We start from the raw sequence: 12057 nt of genomic DNA, 5'->3' as shown, positions 1-12057 counted from the left end.
TGGCAGTACATGGAGCTCTCCACCAGCTACTAATACAACAAAAATAGGTCTACAAATTGAGGAAAAGTAGAGGGAAACTTCTCAGTCTGAACATCACTTCACAACAATGCAGATCTTTCTATGTGAAGTCTTACATGATAGTAAACCTGAGCTTTTCAATTGCTCAGTTAAAATATGTTTAGTAGTTTAGTCTGAATGTCAAGGTAGGTGCTGGGTGTCTTCACCCACAAATCCTCATTCGTCATCTCTCCTAACCAGGTATAAACACCAGAGGACATGAATGGCAAGAGTGCACAAATTTCTCATGCTTAGTTACAAAGAGGTTTACAAGATGCTTTCTTTTTCGTGTGACTTTTGCTTATGGCCTTGTAGTTGCTGATTGTATCACAAAACACACAAATACACTTTCAGATTATTCGTTTGGTTCACTTGCCTTTCAGTTTTGGTCCATTTCATGTTCACATTGACTTATTACAGACAAATCAATACAACAGAAGAGCTGGTATGATGTGCACCAACCAAGAGCGAAGGTTTCCAAGGTCAACTTCAAAATCACACTATGCAGCGTTTACAAAAGAGCAAACAAGCTGGTGAAATGTGAGGAAATGTGATGATTCTGTTTGCCGTTATTGTGATATAGCAACACAGGTGAAGCAAATGTATGAAAACAGAATCAGGTGCTGTAGTTTAATCTTGCTGGTGTATTCAGTGTTCATGACTGCAGCTGTGTGTTTCTGATTCATTCACATTCATGTCAAATATGACCATATTCCTCACAGCAGGCAGACTGAATTAGCATATTGTCAAGTAATTTACTTTGCATCCGCCACTAAAATATATAAACATGCTCATCTTATTCTCTGCTAATGCCCGTTTCATCGCAGCAAATCCCTTTAGATGAAGTGATACATAATGTTTGGATAGTGTAGGATGGGAAAACGTGCTTTACTTCTGCAACCAGGAACTCTCAATATAACTCTTTGCAAGCCTAAAAATGGTATCTACAATAAATTCACAGAGTTTAGTTTAATACTTTTTCAGTAAAATTTGGAGTCTGCAGTTTATATTCCTCTCCTGTTATATCTGGTCTTACTTACTTTATGTTCAGTGCTAATATGTAAATGTTGGCATGCAAACATGCAAACACCAGCTGCTAGACATCAGCATGTTATCATATCCTCACCTATTATTTATGAAATTCATGATTAATAGAAAAATCACCTGAAGCAGCACAACCTCATTTATCATTGTTATTTTCTAAGGTGAATAAAATAACAGTCTAGGAATCCCTTTCCATAAAACAGATGAGATGATGAATGGAAGTTTGTAAATGCACTTTGGGGCATTTATAATATGGATATACTGCACTTCACTAGTGACTAATGCATCTTGGCGGTGACTCAGCCTTTCTTCCGTGTGTTCCACAGCAGTGTTCCTTTTCACATTCTGCTGCACCCTGTTTCTTCGTTTCTCCTCCACTGTAATTACTCTAATTCACTCATGCATCTTCAGTGCTGGCGCAAAATTTGTTGGCTATTGATTACTGTGGTAACAGGTCATAGCCACAGGGAGCAGTTGGGACTGGATGAAAAAACTAAACAAACATCGATCAGGGCTAAACAGCAGCGCTGTCAGGAGGGAGGGCTTCCACAACAGAGTGCAAACGAGGCCTGAGAGGGAGGATTTTAAATGCTAGCTGGTTTTATATACATGAACAGGTGATGTTACTATAGAAAGGGAGATGGAGAAAAACATGAAGAAAAGCCATGTAAGAAAGTTTGGATTGTTCAACCAGCTGTTCTCGATACTGTAATGTACCGGCATGCAGGGCTCCTCCAGCTTTAAATGACAAAATGGGTAAATTGTCATTGTCCTCCAAAAGCTTAGGCGACAAAAAGTACTTTATTGTGATCCTGGTTAAAATGCCTCAGTGCTGACTGTCAGCAGATGACAGGCACTTTGTATGCCCAACCATCTTCTGCCATCTCTCCTGTTTCATTTTGGATTCAGCTCCAGCTTGACAAAATACCCCAGTTCACTAGGCTACAAGGTTAATGAATCTCCTTTCTAACCTCGCTGTGCGATTCTTCTTCATAAGTGAAATGTATACAATATACACTCACCAGCCACTTTATTAGGTACACCTGTACAACTGTATGCTCTTAAGTGCAACACTTCCACCTTAGCATTTGCATTGATGAAGCTCAGAATGTTCAAAGTCAAAGTCAAAGTCAAAGTCAAAGTGTTTATTTGTCACATGCACAATTAGGAAACGTGTTTCCCTGTACAATGAAATTCTACCTTTGCTGTCCACATGAATGCCACAAAATACAAATGAAATATAAAGTAGATAAATAAATAATACAAAATCTAAGGCACTTTAAGCAGCGAATGCAGCAATATAATAAAAATATATAAGAATATAACAGAGAATGTATGCTGCATGGGAGCAGCATGTGCAGCAGTCAACAGTCAATGTGCAATTATGCATGTGCAAACTGAGAATGTAAACAGTACAGGTCGTCAGTATGTCATTGCATGATGTATTTCTTGGTAATAAACTCCTGTCAGCCTATTAGGAGTCTGATGGCAGAGGGAAAGAAAGAGTTTTTCAGTCTGGAGGTCCTACATTTCACACTTCTGAACCTCCGGCCAGAGGGTAGGGAGGCGAACAGTCCGTGCTGGGGGTGGGTGGGGTCTTTGAGGATGGAGGCAGCTTTCCTACGCACCCAGAATGTTTCAGATTTAGGTGAAATTGGCATAAATGTATAAACTCAATTACTTGTATTATTGAGGTCATAGTTAAAGATTGTGTTGTACTGGACTACATTATATTCTCTGGCAAAGAAGGTTGTTACCTCCCATGTAGTCTTCCATGTTTCAGTCAGATATGCATATTTAATCAACATTTCATTTTTAAATTCTCATTCCAGGTTCGGATTCCTGTTATGAAACCTACCAGTTACTAATAAGCTGCCCTCTTGGCCAACAAAAGCCTTAAATTAATTTAGTTCATTAAAGTTAAGCTTAAGTTCCCAGCTCTACTGATCTGTTTCTGAGGTTGTGGAACTACAACAGCACACTACGTACACTTCAAAGAGAAGAAGACTTTTTTTTTTTTTTTGTTACTCAGCCACTAGATCTTTTTTGGTCAGGAATAAAGCAACTATTGGTCATTTTAAGTGCTTCACCTGCCAATGCACTTGCTTTTCTGATAATGACAGTCCCAGCAGTAAGGTCCATTAACCCTGCTGACCAGCACTAAAGAAGTCCTCTACAGCAATTTATAACAGCATTCAGCTGTGATCCATGTTTCAGAGCCTAGTCTCCAGTCATGTTAGCCCTGTTGGCTTCCAGCTAATTTCAAATGTTTCTGACTAACACAACAAGAACTGATCAGACACTCTGAAAGAACTCGTTTGTAATGACTCCACCTGCTATTTTGTTTTGACAAAATGTCCCAGTGTCGGGTGCTTCAACTCGGAGAGCAAGTAGGGCATCCCCACAATGGGACACTTTGAAAAAATCTTACTTTGGCTCTTTAAAGAAACCTTCTGTGATGAGATAAGGCAGCAGCTGAGGATTGGAGCTAAGAGAAGAATTCATTCTCCTTATGTGAGAAAATTGAAGCAAAGCACCACTCCACACTTGAAACAAATTGCCCACTGGGTGGGTAAGGGAACAGCAGTGGTCACTTGCCTCAAGAAGGTTTTGATAGAACAACACTGCCTTTTTCTGATCTCTTTTCGAGTGTAGCAGAGTGTTCAAGGACGATGATGGTGATTCACCTTCCTGTTCCGCTCTGGTTGTAAAGTGATGAGGAGAGAGAGGTGTCAGATAAAGGACAGACCTCAGAAAGGAAGGTGGTGGCGGAGGGGGCTTTCTCCTTGACTGACCTGATCCGTCGTGTTAAAGCAAGAACACGGGCTGAGGATCGAACTGCCTCTCAGAAGCCTGGCCAACCACTGTTCTGTGTGAAAGCTGCAGGGGTCTTCTGCTGCAGCCCCCCAAAAACCACAGAACACAGAAAGAGGCACAGAATACAGAAAGAATCTGTGGCCATATTCGTGTGGAGAAAGATAAGTAGGAGGAAAAAATGTGCAAGGCCAAATGAATAAAGATCTAAAAAAAAAAAGAGGGAGAGCATATATGGACAACACTAAATCTGCTTTTATATCCTACTGAAAGCAGCACGTGAAATAACAAAAATAAAATTAAATAAATACATTATTATTCATTCTGTTGCATCACAGTCTTTAGGTAGAGGAGCAAGAAACCCATGTAAAGCCCCATTAAAATTGGATTAAATAATTTCAATGATTACAGCTGCAATTTTCTTGGTACTGCATTTTTATCAGTTCTGAAATTTGACTTTGGTATAAAAATGAATGAAGAGGTCCGATCGGCGCTAGTAGCTCCAGTATATATATGGCTAAGGCGCCACTTGCCGCTTGCAGTGATCATTCAGCAATGTGCTTTTCATTTATTCAGCCTGACACTGACCTCATGCCAACTGATTCCTTGTTTGGAAAGGAGTATTTTACTTTGTTTTACTGTGCCCTAAATGAATAATAGCAAATGATATACTGTATCTGTCACCTGCCTCATATTCAGTCAAAACAATACTGTGTTAGTTTGTGCCTGAAGAAATTAACCTAATGTTTTTATAATGGTTTTTTTAAAGTCTATTTAAAGTAAGATATTTCTGTAAGCTGACGTACAACAACATGTATAATAGTCATCATCCACATCTGTCACCATTTCTAATGTATATACCTAGATAGCTATGAACAGTAGGAAGATGAATCCCTCACTGGTTGGTAGTTTTCCAGTCAGTGAGCATGACAATAGATTCTTTTGAATGGCTAACAAATTGGAGACGTGCTTCAGAGTCTGCTGGTCTGAAACCAGGATAGAGCAGTCAGATTATCAAGAAATTGGGTCAGCAAATGTGATCAGCAGTCAGACAGGTTGTAAACAAGCTGAGAGTTTAGTGAGACGATTGCAAGGGAAAGCTCTGGCAGGTATGTTTGTCAAAGCAAAATCAGTGATGAATCTTTGCTGTTTTCTCTTCTGACCAAGTTCAACCAACTTTCTTGTCTCATGGTTACATATTTTTACATACTGTAATTTTATAAATAATGTAGGACTGATGGCTAAACCCAAAAGAACAGGACAAACTTGTTAAAAACTATAATAATACATTAAGTATATACCTAAAACAGAAGCTTCCAGAATTTTTAACTCTGCTGTATCTACTTCACATGCGTTCGTTGTGCATGCTAGCATAGTCTAATATCAAATCAAACACAGGGAGTTGTTAACCTCACCCTGCCACAGTGGCCTCAATAGCAGGAAGCAAATTAAAAAGGCAAGAGAGCAGTGGAGGATGAATGAGCTATGGGATTGACAGATGGAAGGAAGAATTACCAGCTAAGCATTCAATCACCTGCTGGGTATGTAATTGGTTGGAAGGGACATACAAAGCCCTTTGCATGCTTCAGATCAGTCTGTTTCCACTGCTGTACACCGTCATCCCCCAGTTCTCTGAGGGGTTTAAAGTTTCTGAGTGGGGACCAGACCCATGGACATTTACTCTAACTGCACTGAAATAATACATGAACCTTTAATTACACACTTTGGGAAAATGCCATGTTTGTTTTAGCCTACAGAGCTAACCACAGAACTGCATGTTGAAGTCTCATATGATGTTTTTATCCACAAAACTTTAAAATTTAAGGATGAGGGTCATGGCCCCCCTGGCCACCCCTTGAGGGCACCATTGTGAAAATGTTTTGGTAAATCACAGTTAAAGTTGGGATTGAATTTTAATGTAACCAAGTAGAACTAATTTAGTTTCATGAGATTATAAAATCTTAAATATAAAAGTACTTCAAATACAGTACAATATTACTGGTCTGTTCTCTCCAAGTAAAGCTATGTTTATTTGTTGTATAAGCTGCGTTCATGAAGACAATTCAGAAACCATTTTCTTCTCTGGGAGGAAAAAAAGATTTTTGCTGACATTACAGGACAGAAAGCCTTCAGAAAGTCAAATAAATAGACAAACACACATATACATGCACATTAAGTCCACTAAAACAAACAGCACCATTTTTTGTCCTGTAGTGAGGATTAGTATTCTCTCAAACACACACCATGCAGGATGCACCATCTGACAAATCCCTCTGTGTGTCCTCCCAGAGGGAGCTACAGTCTGAATAAACACTACAACAGCCTCCATGGGGATTAGCCTAATGTGCAGCGGTGTAGCACAAGTAATATGTCGCTTTAATTGTCCCCTAAATTAAACACGTAGCAGTTTATCTTCAGATCCCATGAATCTTATAATCCTTCCTCACTCTCTATTGCTTTTTATCAATCAATGATGAAAAGCCCCCCCTTAAATAAATGAATTTTCAAAAAGCACCCCTCTCCTGCTCACACATACGCTCGCAACTTGAGCTACTTTGTAAGACAAAGTGTATCTGATCACAAGTTTGCACACACACACCATATTTCATTGGTGGAGGTAATTTATTAGCCAATTAGGAATCATGAAAGCACACAGTTCTGCAGTCAGTGATTACTGCCTCTGTGTGATGATGAAATTTATCATTCTTACTGAAAAGCTGAGAGGATGTGTTTCTTCACATAAGCAATGATGAAGGGGAATTGAAAACGACAGCTACAGCCATTAATTCCTTTCTCCTTACTTTCTCGACATAATAAATATTCAGTCTAGATCACCACCGAAGGCTTTTCCAAGACTGTTGTGGCCAAGTGGCAAGACACAGGACTGGTGAAATAAATGACTTAGGATCTACAGGCGGCTAGACACCTTAAAGGGCTCAGAATTCAACTTCAGGTTCTGGGATTTTATCTTTTATTCTCCTGGACTTTGCAAGTTGGACATAAACTGGAGGTTCAAATAGATCCAACACATGATGGCTCACCAGAAGACAGTGGACTATACCAAGTGAATGTATACTCTGAAATGTGTGTACTCTAGAGTGTGTCTACTAAAGGCACCCTTAAAGACAGTCACACTTGTGAGCTGTATTTACCAGAGTGTATTCACCCTACACATGCAGTTGACTCAGTTGGAAGTGGATGTCAGACACAGACAAGTCTTAACTACAGTTCCACTTTCTAACTCTTTACACTGTTGGGCTTTTACTGTAGCTGCATCTCTCATCAGCAGACAGAGTTTGTTCAGTTCTAATAGAGATGGCTTATAACAGGGGACTGTTGTGTTATCACCAAATTGAAGTGCTGCACTAAGGTCATGTGCTCTATCCCTGTGAGAGCACACCAGGGATGCACTGATCCAGACTCTTATTACATAGATTGGTCTCAGCCTTCTCCTCAAATAAAGTTTTTTCATCATTACATTTAAGTCTGTCAAACCACTGAGTCGTTGAGGCAATAAAGATTCTGACCTGTATTTCATTATAAATGCATTTTAAAGTGAGGGCAGTGTGTTCATGGTCAAAGAATGACTCATTCCAATTTCTTTAAAGCTATATTTGAGCATGTTCCTGTACTGCCTGTCGCAAAGTCATTTTGAAACTGTGTGTAACATGCAGAGACATTCACAAGTCATTTTTTGCAAGTTCAAGTCAAGTCTCAAGTTCCTTATGGTTGTAATGAACATCCTATCATCTGCTGTGTGCCATACTGCATTGCTCTATCCAAGCCATATGCTTCATTATCATCATTCCATTATCTATTAGCATACAGTATCAGCATTGATTAGTTGTTAGGTGTATATAAAAATTAACATTGAGTGTTACTCATCGTAACAGCAAAATATTGCTAACTTTATAGGCATGCAATAACAGCTAACCTATTTTTCCAATAGCAATTAACAGAGTACAACTGTGTAATTACACTGGTGACTGGTGACAGCATACTGTAAATTAACATATCGCTCTAGCCTCTCAAGCAGCAATCTAAAAAGCCTGTACCATTATAAAGTCAACAATAACCCTGTAGCCCATACTGATAATTAACATGGTCTTTTTCTTTAACATTAGCCAGCAGAATGTGGGTCATAGCAAAGCCAGCACTCTATGCAAACAAATGTGGCAAGCAGAGAGACACTGGAACTCATCTTAGCCACAATTATCAAGGCACTAATGCTAACCTGTCTTTGATATTACCAAGTGACTGACTGACCTATCAAGGTGCATTTTGAGGTTTCCTGATAAAATGACATAGCAGCTACAGGTGCCATGCATGTGTAGTCACGCATAATAACAGCAAAGGGAATGACATTCAGCTCCTCAGACCTTTTCTTAATGGAAACGTGCTAAGAAAAATAAAAGTTCATGGATGCCAAATTTTGAGTCTGAGTTATCTTCTGACGAGGAGTCACTGTGCGTGTGCGCGCGACTTAAGTGCAACCTGAGTCCAAGTAGCAAACTCGAGTCCCTGTCTCTGGTAATATGCTTTATACACAGAGCATGGTGACTTCTTCTTTTAACTGTTGATTCTGTGTAATTCATGTGCTGTTTATTTGACTTATAACTTTCAATAATCTCTAACAAGTGATTATCCCTGCAAAAATCCTTGATAGATACTGCATGTCAATACACTCTTCAATCTCTGAGCTATGCAGCTGGCATCACTATATAATAACCTTTAAGGGATATACTGTATGTCTACACTTAAAGATTTAAGGCGTCCTTATTGTAGCCCTAGGAATCTTGCTTAAGTAACAAAAAAACATGTTTTGATTGTCTAGTGAAGCGAAATTAAATGGAGAAAGCAAGTGTTTTATCGACAAAAAACCCCCAAAAAACTTATAATCAGGATAATAATAATGAGGATAATCAGCTTTATTTGGCCAAATATGTTACACACAAGGAATTTGTTTCCGGTACAGAACTTAGGCAGCCATCTGCGGCATCAAATCAGCCGATGGCTCTAACCATCGGGGGTTGGGGGTTCAGGGTCTTGCCCAAGGACACTTCGACACATGGACTACAGGCATCCAGATTCTATCCTCCGCCCCTCCAGTTGGGAGACGACTGCTCTACCCAGAACTCACAACAGAAAAAGTTGCTCCTCTGTGACCCGAGATCACCAAGATCATAAGTTAACACCCTGCCTATACTTTCAGCAAAAGACTATGTTCCAAGATGCTAAAGTTACATCCTTCATACTTAGTGTTCATAAAATAAAAACAGACAACCAGTGGTAGAAAGTAACTAAGTACATTTACTCAAGTATTGTACTTGAGTAAAATTTTGAGGTATCTGTACTTTAGTATTTTGATTTTGTGCTCTTCATACTTCACTACATTTTAGAGGCAAATATTGTACAGTTTTACTCCACTACACCCATTTTATAACTTGTTACTTTTCAGAACCAGATTATTACAAAAAATACAGTATAATCGTAAGACCTTATTGACCTCAAGTGGAAAATTCACAAGCTACACAGCAGTAGTCCAAATTATAAGCATACATATATGCTGGTTAAAACTAGTTCCCCCTTTACCAGCTGCAACATTGCAGTAATATTGCAAAAGTGATTATAATCAACTCATGTGATATACATTAATTTTAATCATGCAGTTCTGCATGATAAGTACTTCATTATATGTTGATGCTAATACTTATGTACTTTTACTTAAGTAACATTTTGAGTGGAGGACTTTTACCTGTAACTGAGTATTTTTACACTATTGTTTTGCTACTCTTACTTAAGGGATCCCAGTAAACATCACTGAGCTCTTACCTGAGGAATGTTAAAGAAGACCAGGGTGGACATGTAAAAAAAAGCAGAGAGAAGAGAGAAAGAGAATCATTAGTCGAAGGTCAATCTGTGTGTGAAAACACCTCATGAGATGAAATCATCCATATGTCAGCCTTCCATAGAGTCTAACACAGCATCTGTCACCGCAGTAGGATTGAATGGTATTTAGTAGGCGGACACACAGATGCTGAAGGGCCTCCCTTGAGCGCAATGAGCCTTGCATCTCAAGTTTCCTGCCTCGGTTATTAGCCATTACTCCCATTTGTGAAAGGTCGATGAAGCAGCAGCAGCAATCTCAGCCCATCATGCCTGCAGTATACACCACATGTCCTTCACAGGCAGCCATACCTGACCGGCCCTGTGATTTTACTGTGTATTTAGGCTAATAGCTTAAGCAATGGGAGTGCAGAGGGCCGAGACAGGAATGAGGATTTCCTCTTTGTTGGTGTGATCCTTCATATTCACACAGCTGATGGTTTCAAACAGCCATAAGCCACAAAGAATAGAATCACTGCTATTCTTCACTGTACACAGTAAAAAGTCCAGTGTTGATTTGACTCTCAAAGAGTTGATTTTAACTCTATTTCAGAGTTTATATAGCTCCACACTTTTGTCATACTGTGATGGCACCTACTACCAGGAAAACAGACTTCTCTCAGAAAAGGGTCAGAAATTATCAGTCATTCTCTATGTTGATGATTTTGAAATTGCAAACCCTCTAGGCACATCAAAGAAAATACACAAAGTATGTGCGGTTTATTGGACATTAGCTAACCTTCCAGTAAAGTACCGCTCAGTCCTACACTCCACTCAGTTAGCCCTTCTGTGCAATTCAAATGATGTACGTTACTTTGGATATGCTAAAGTTTTTGCACCACTCTTGAAAGACTTAAACATACTTGAAAAAGATGGTGTCTACATTGAAACACTCAGTGACTGTCTCAAAGGAACAGTCTACGCTGTTGTGGCTGCATATCTGGCCGCACATGGATTGGATGGTTTCAATGAGAGTTTCAGGTCTACATATTTCTGCAGATTTTGCCTTGCCACACAGACGGACATACAAACATCAGATGCAGTCAATGGCCATTTTGAGATGAGAACCAAAGAGATGCATGATGACCTCATACACAAAATACAGAACAATGACAGTGAAGAAAGTTATGGTGTAAAACACAGTTGTGTTCTCTCTGACCATCTCTCTTATTTTCATCCAATCACAGGTTTTCCACCAGACATCCTGCATGACCTCTTTGAAGGTGTGGTTCCTGTTGAGCTGGCCCATTGTCTGAAAGGTTTGATTGCAAAGAAATATTTCACTTTGGAAGAGCTTAATAGGGCAATTCTGTCTTTTCCCTTACAACATTCTGATAGGGTTGACCGCCCTCACCCAGTTCCACATAACTTTGCCATTCGAGGAACAATTGGTGGGAATGGGCACGAGAACCACACTCTACTTAGATTGCTACCTGTCCTCATTGGCTCCAGAGTCCCAGAAGGGGACAAATTTTGGGAGGTACTAATGGATACACATGCATTCATATCAAGCATCACAAACAGCAGTAGTGTATGTGGCACAAAACAAGTAACCATTGAAGGCACAACTTTTGGGGTTGGCATGTTTCTTTGTACTGGCACACATGCTGCCTTGCCCAAGTTTGAAGAGATCAGAAACATACTTCTGATTGGAAGTGACATATTCTTTCTACTGAAAGATTATGAGACCTGGTACATTGAGCATTTGCGGTCATATGAGCTAAGATATCATAAAAGTGAGGGCTATACATTGAAAACTGTGAGTCAGCTGACTGACCAAATCCCTCTGTTTGCCTATAGAGTTTTCAGCAAACTGATTCTCACAACAAAACATTATATTCCAGTGTCCAACTAAAAAAGCGGCACCACAGAGAGCAGCACTCCTCAGCCTTGACCTGAAGGAGGTGAAAGATCTGCCTGGACTTTACTATAAAAACTGGGGATCCCCTTCTTTCTGGACACTGGACAACAATTGAAGGTAATGTCCGATTTACACTATGACCCCTGTGTTACATGTCATTACAGTTAAATTCATCTTGTATAGATTATGTGAATTTCCATTGATGTTTTACTTGCCTGGTAACATGACAGCACTTCAGGAAGCTGCTGCTTCTGTCACCTAATGATCCACAAACTCCAACTTTTTGTGCACGTTAAACAAAATACAAATGTGTTAATCAGTGAAAGTGTTTTGTTTTTCTTTACAGATTATCCCAATACAGAGTAAATGGAAGCGAGTGCTGTTTTGAAACTACG

At 39.5% G+C, this 12057-nt stretch overlaps 1 protein-coding gene and 1 long non-coding RNA gene across 2 annotated transcripts in view; one reads left to right on the top strand and one right to left on the bottom strand.

Moving 5' to 3' along the window:
* Positions 1-12057, bottom strand: part of sorcs2 (sortilin-related VPS10 domain containing receptor 2) — a 303719-nt gene that overhangs the window by 93141 nt on the left and 198521 nt on the right.
* Positions 10382-12057, top strand: LOC109957204 (uncharacterized). The gene is made up of 3 exons (XR_002274512.1): positions 10382-11060; positions 11646-11779; positions 12009-12057. It is a non-coding gene; the product is annotated as an uncharacterized LOC109957204 (long non-coding RNA).

The sequence above is a fragment of the Monopterus albus genome, unplaced genomic scaffold (assembly GCF_001952655.1).
Source record: "Monopterus albus unplaced genomic scaffold, M_albus_1.0 scaffold25.1, whole genome shotgun sequence".
NCBI lineage: Eukaryota > Metazoa > Chordata > Actinopteri > Synbranchiformes > Synbranchidae > Monopterus > Monopterus albus.
Note: the sequence above shows the minus strand (reverse complement) of the source record. Positions and strands in the feature narration are given on the sequence as shown.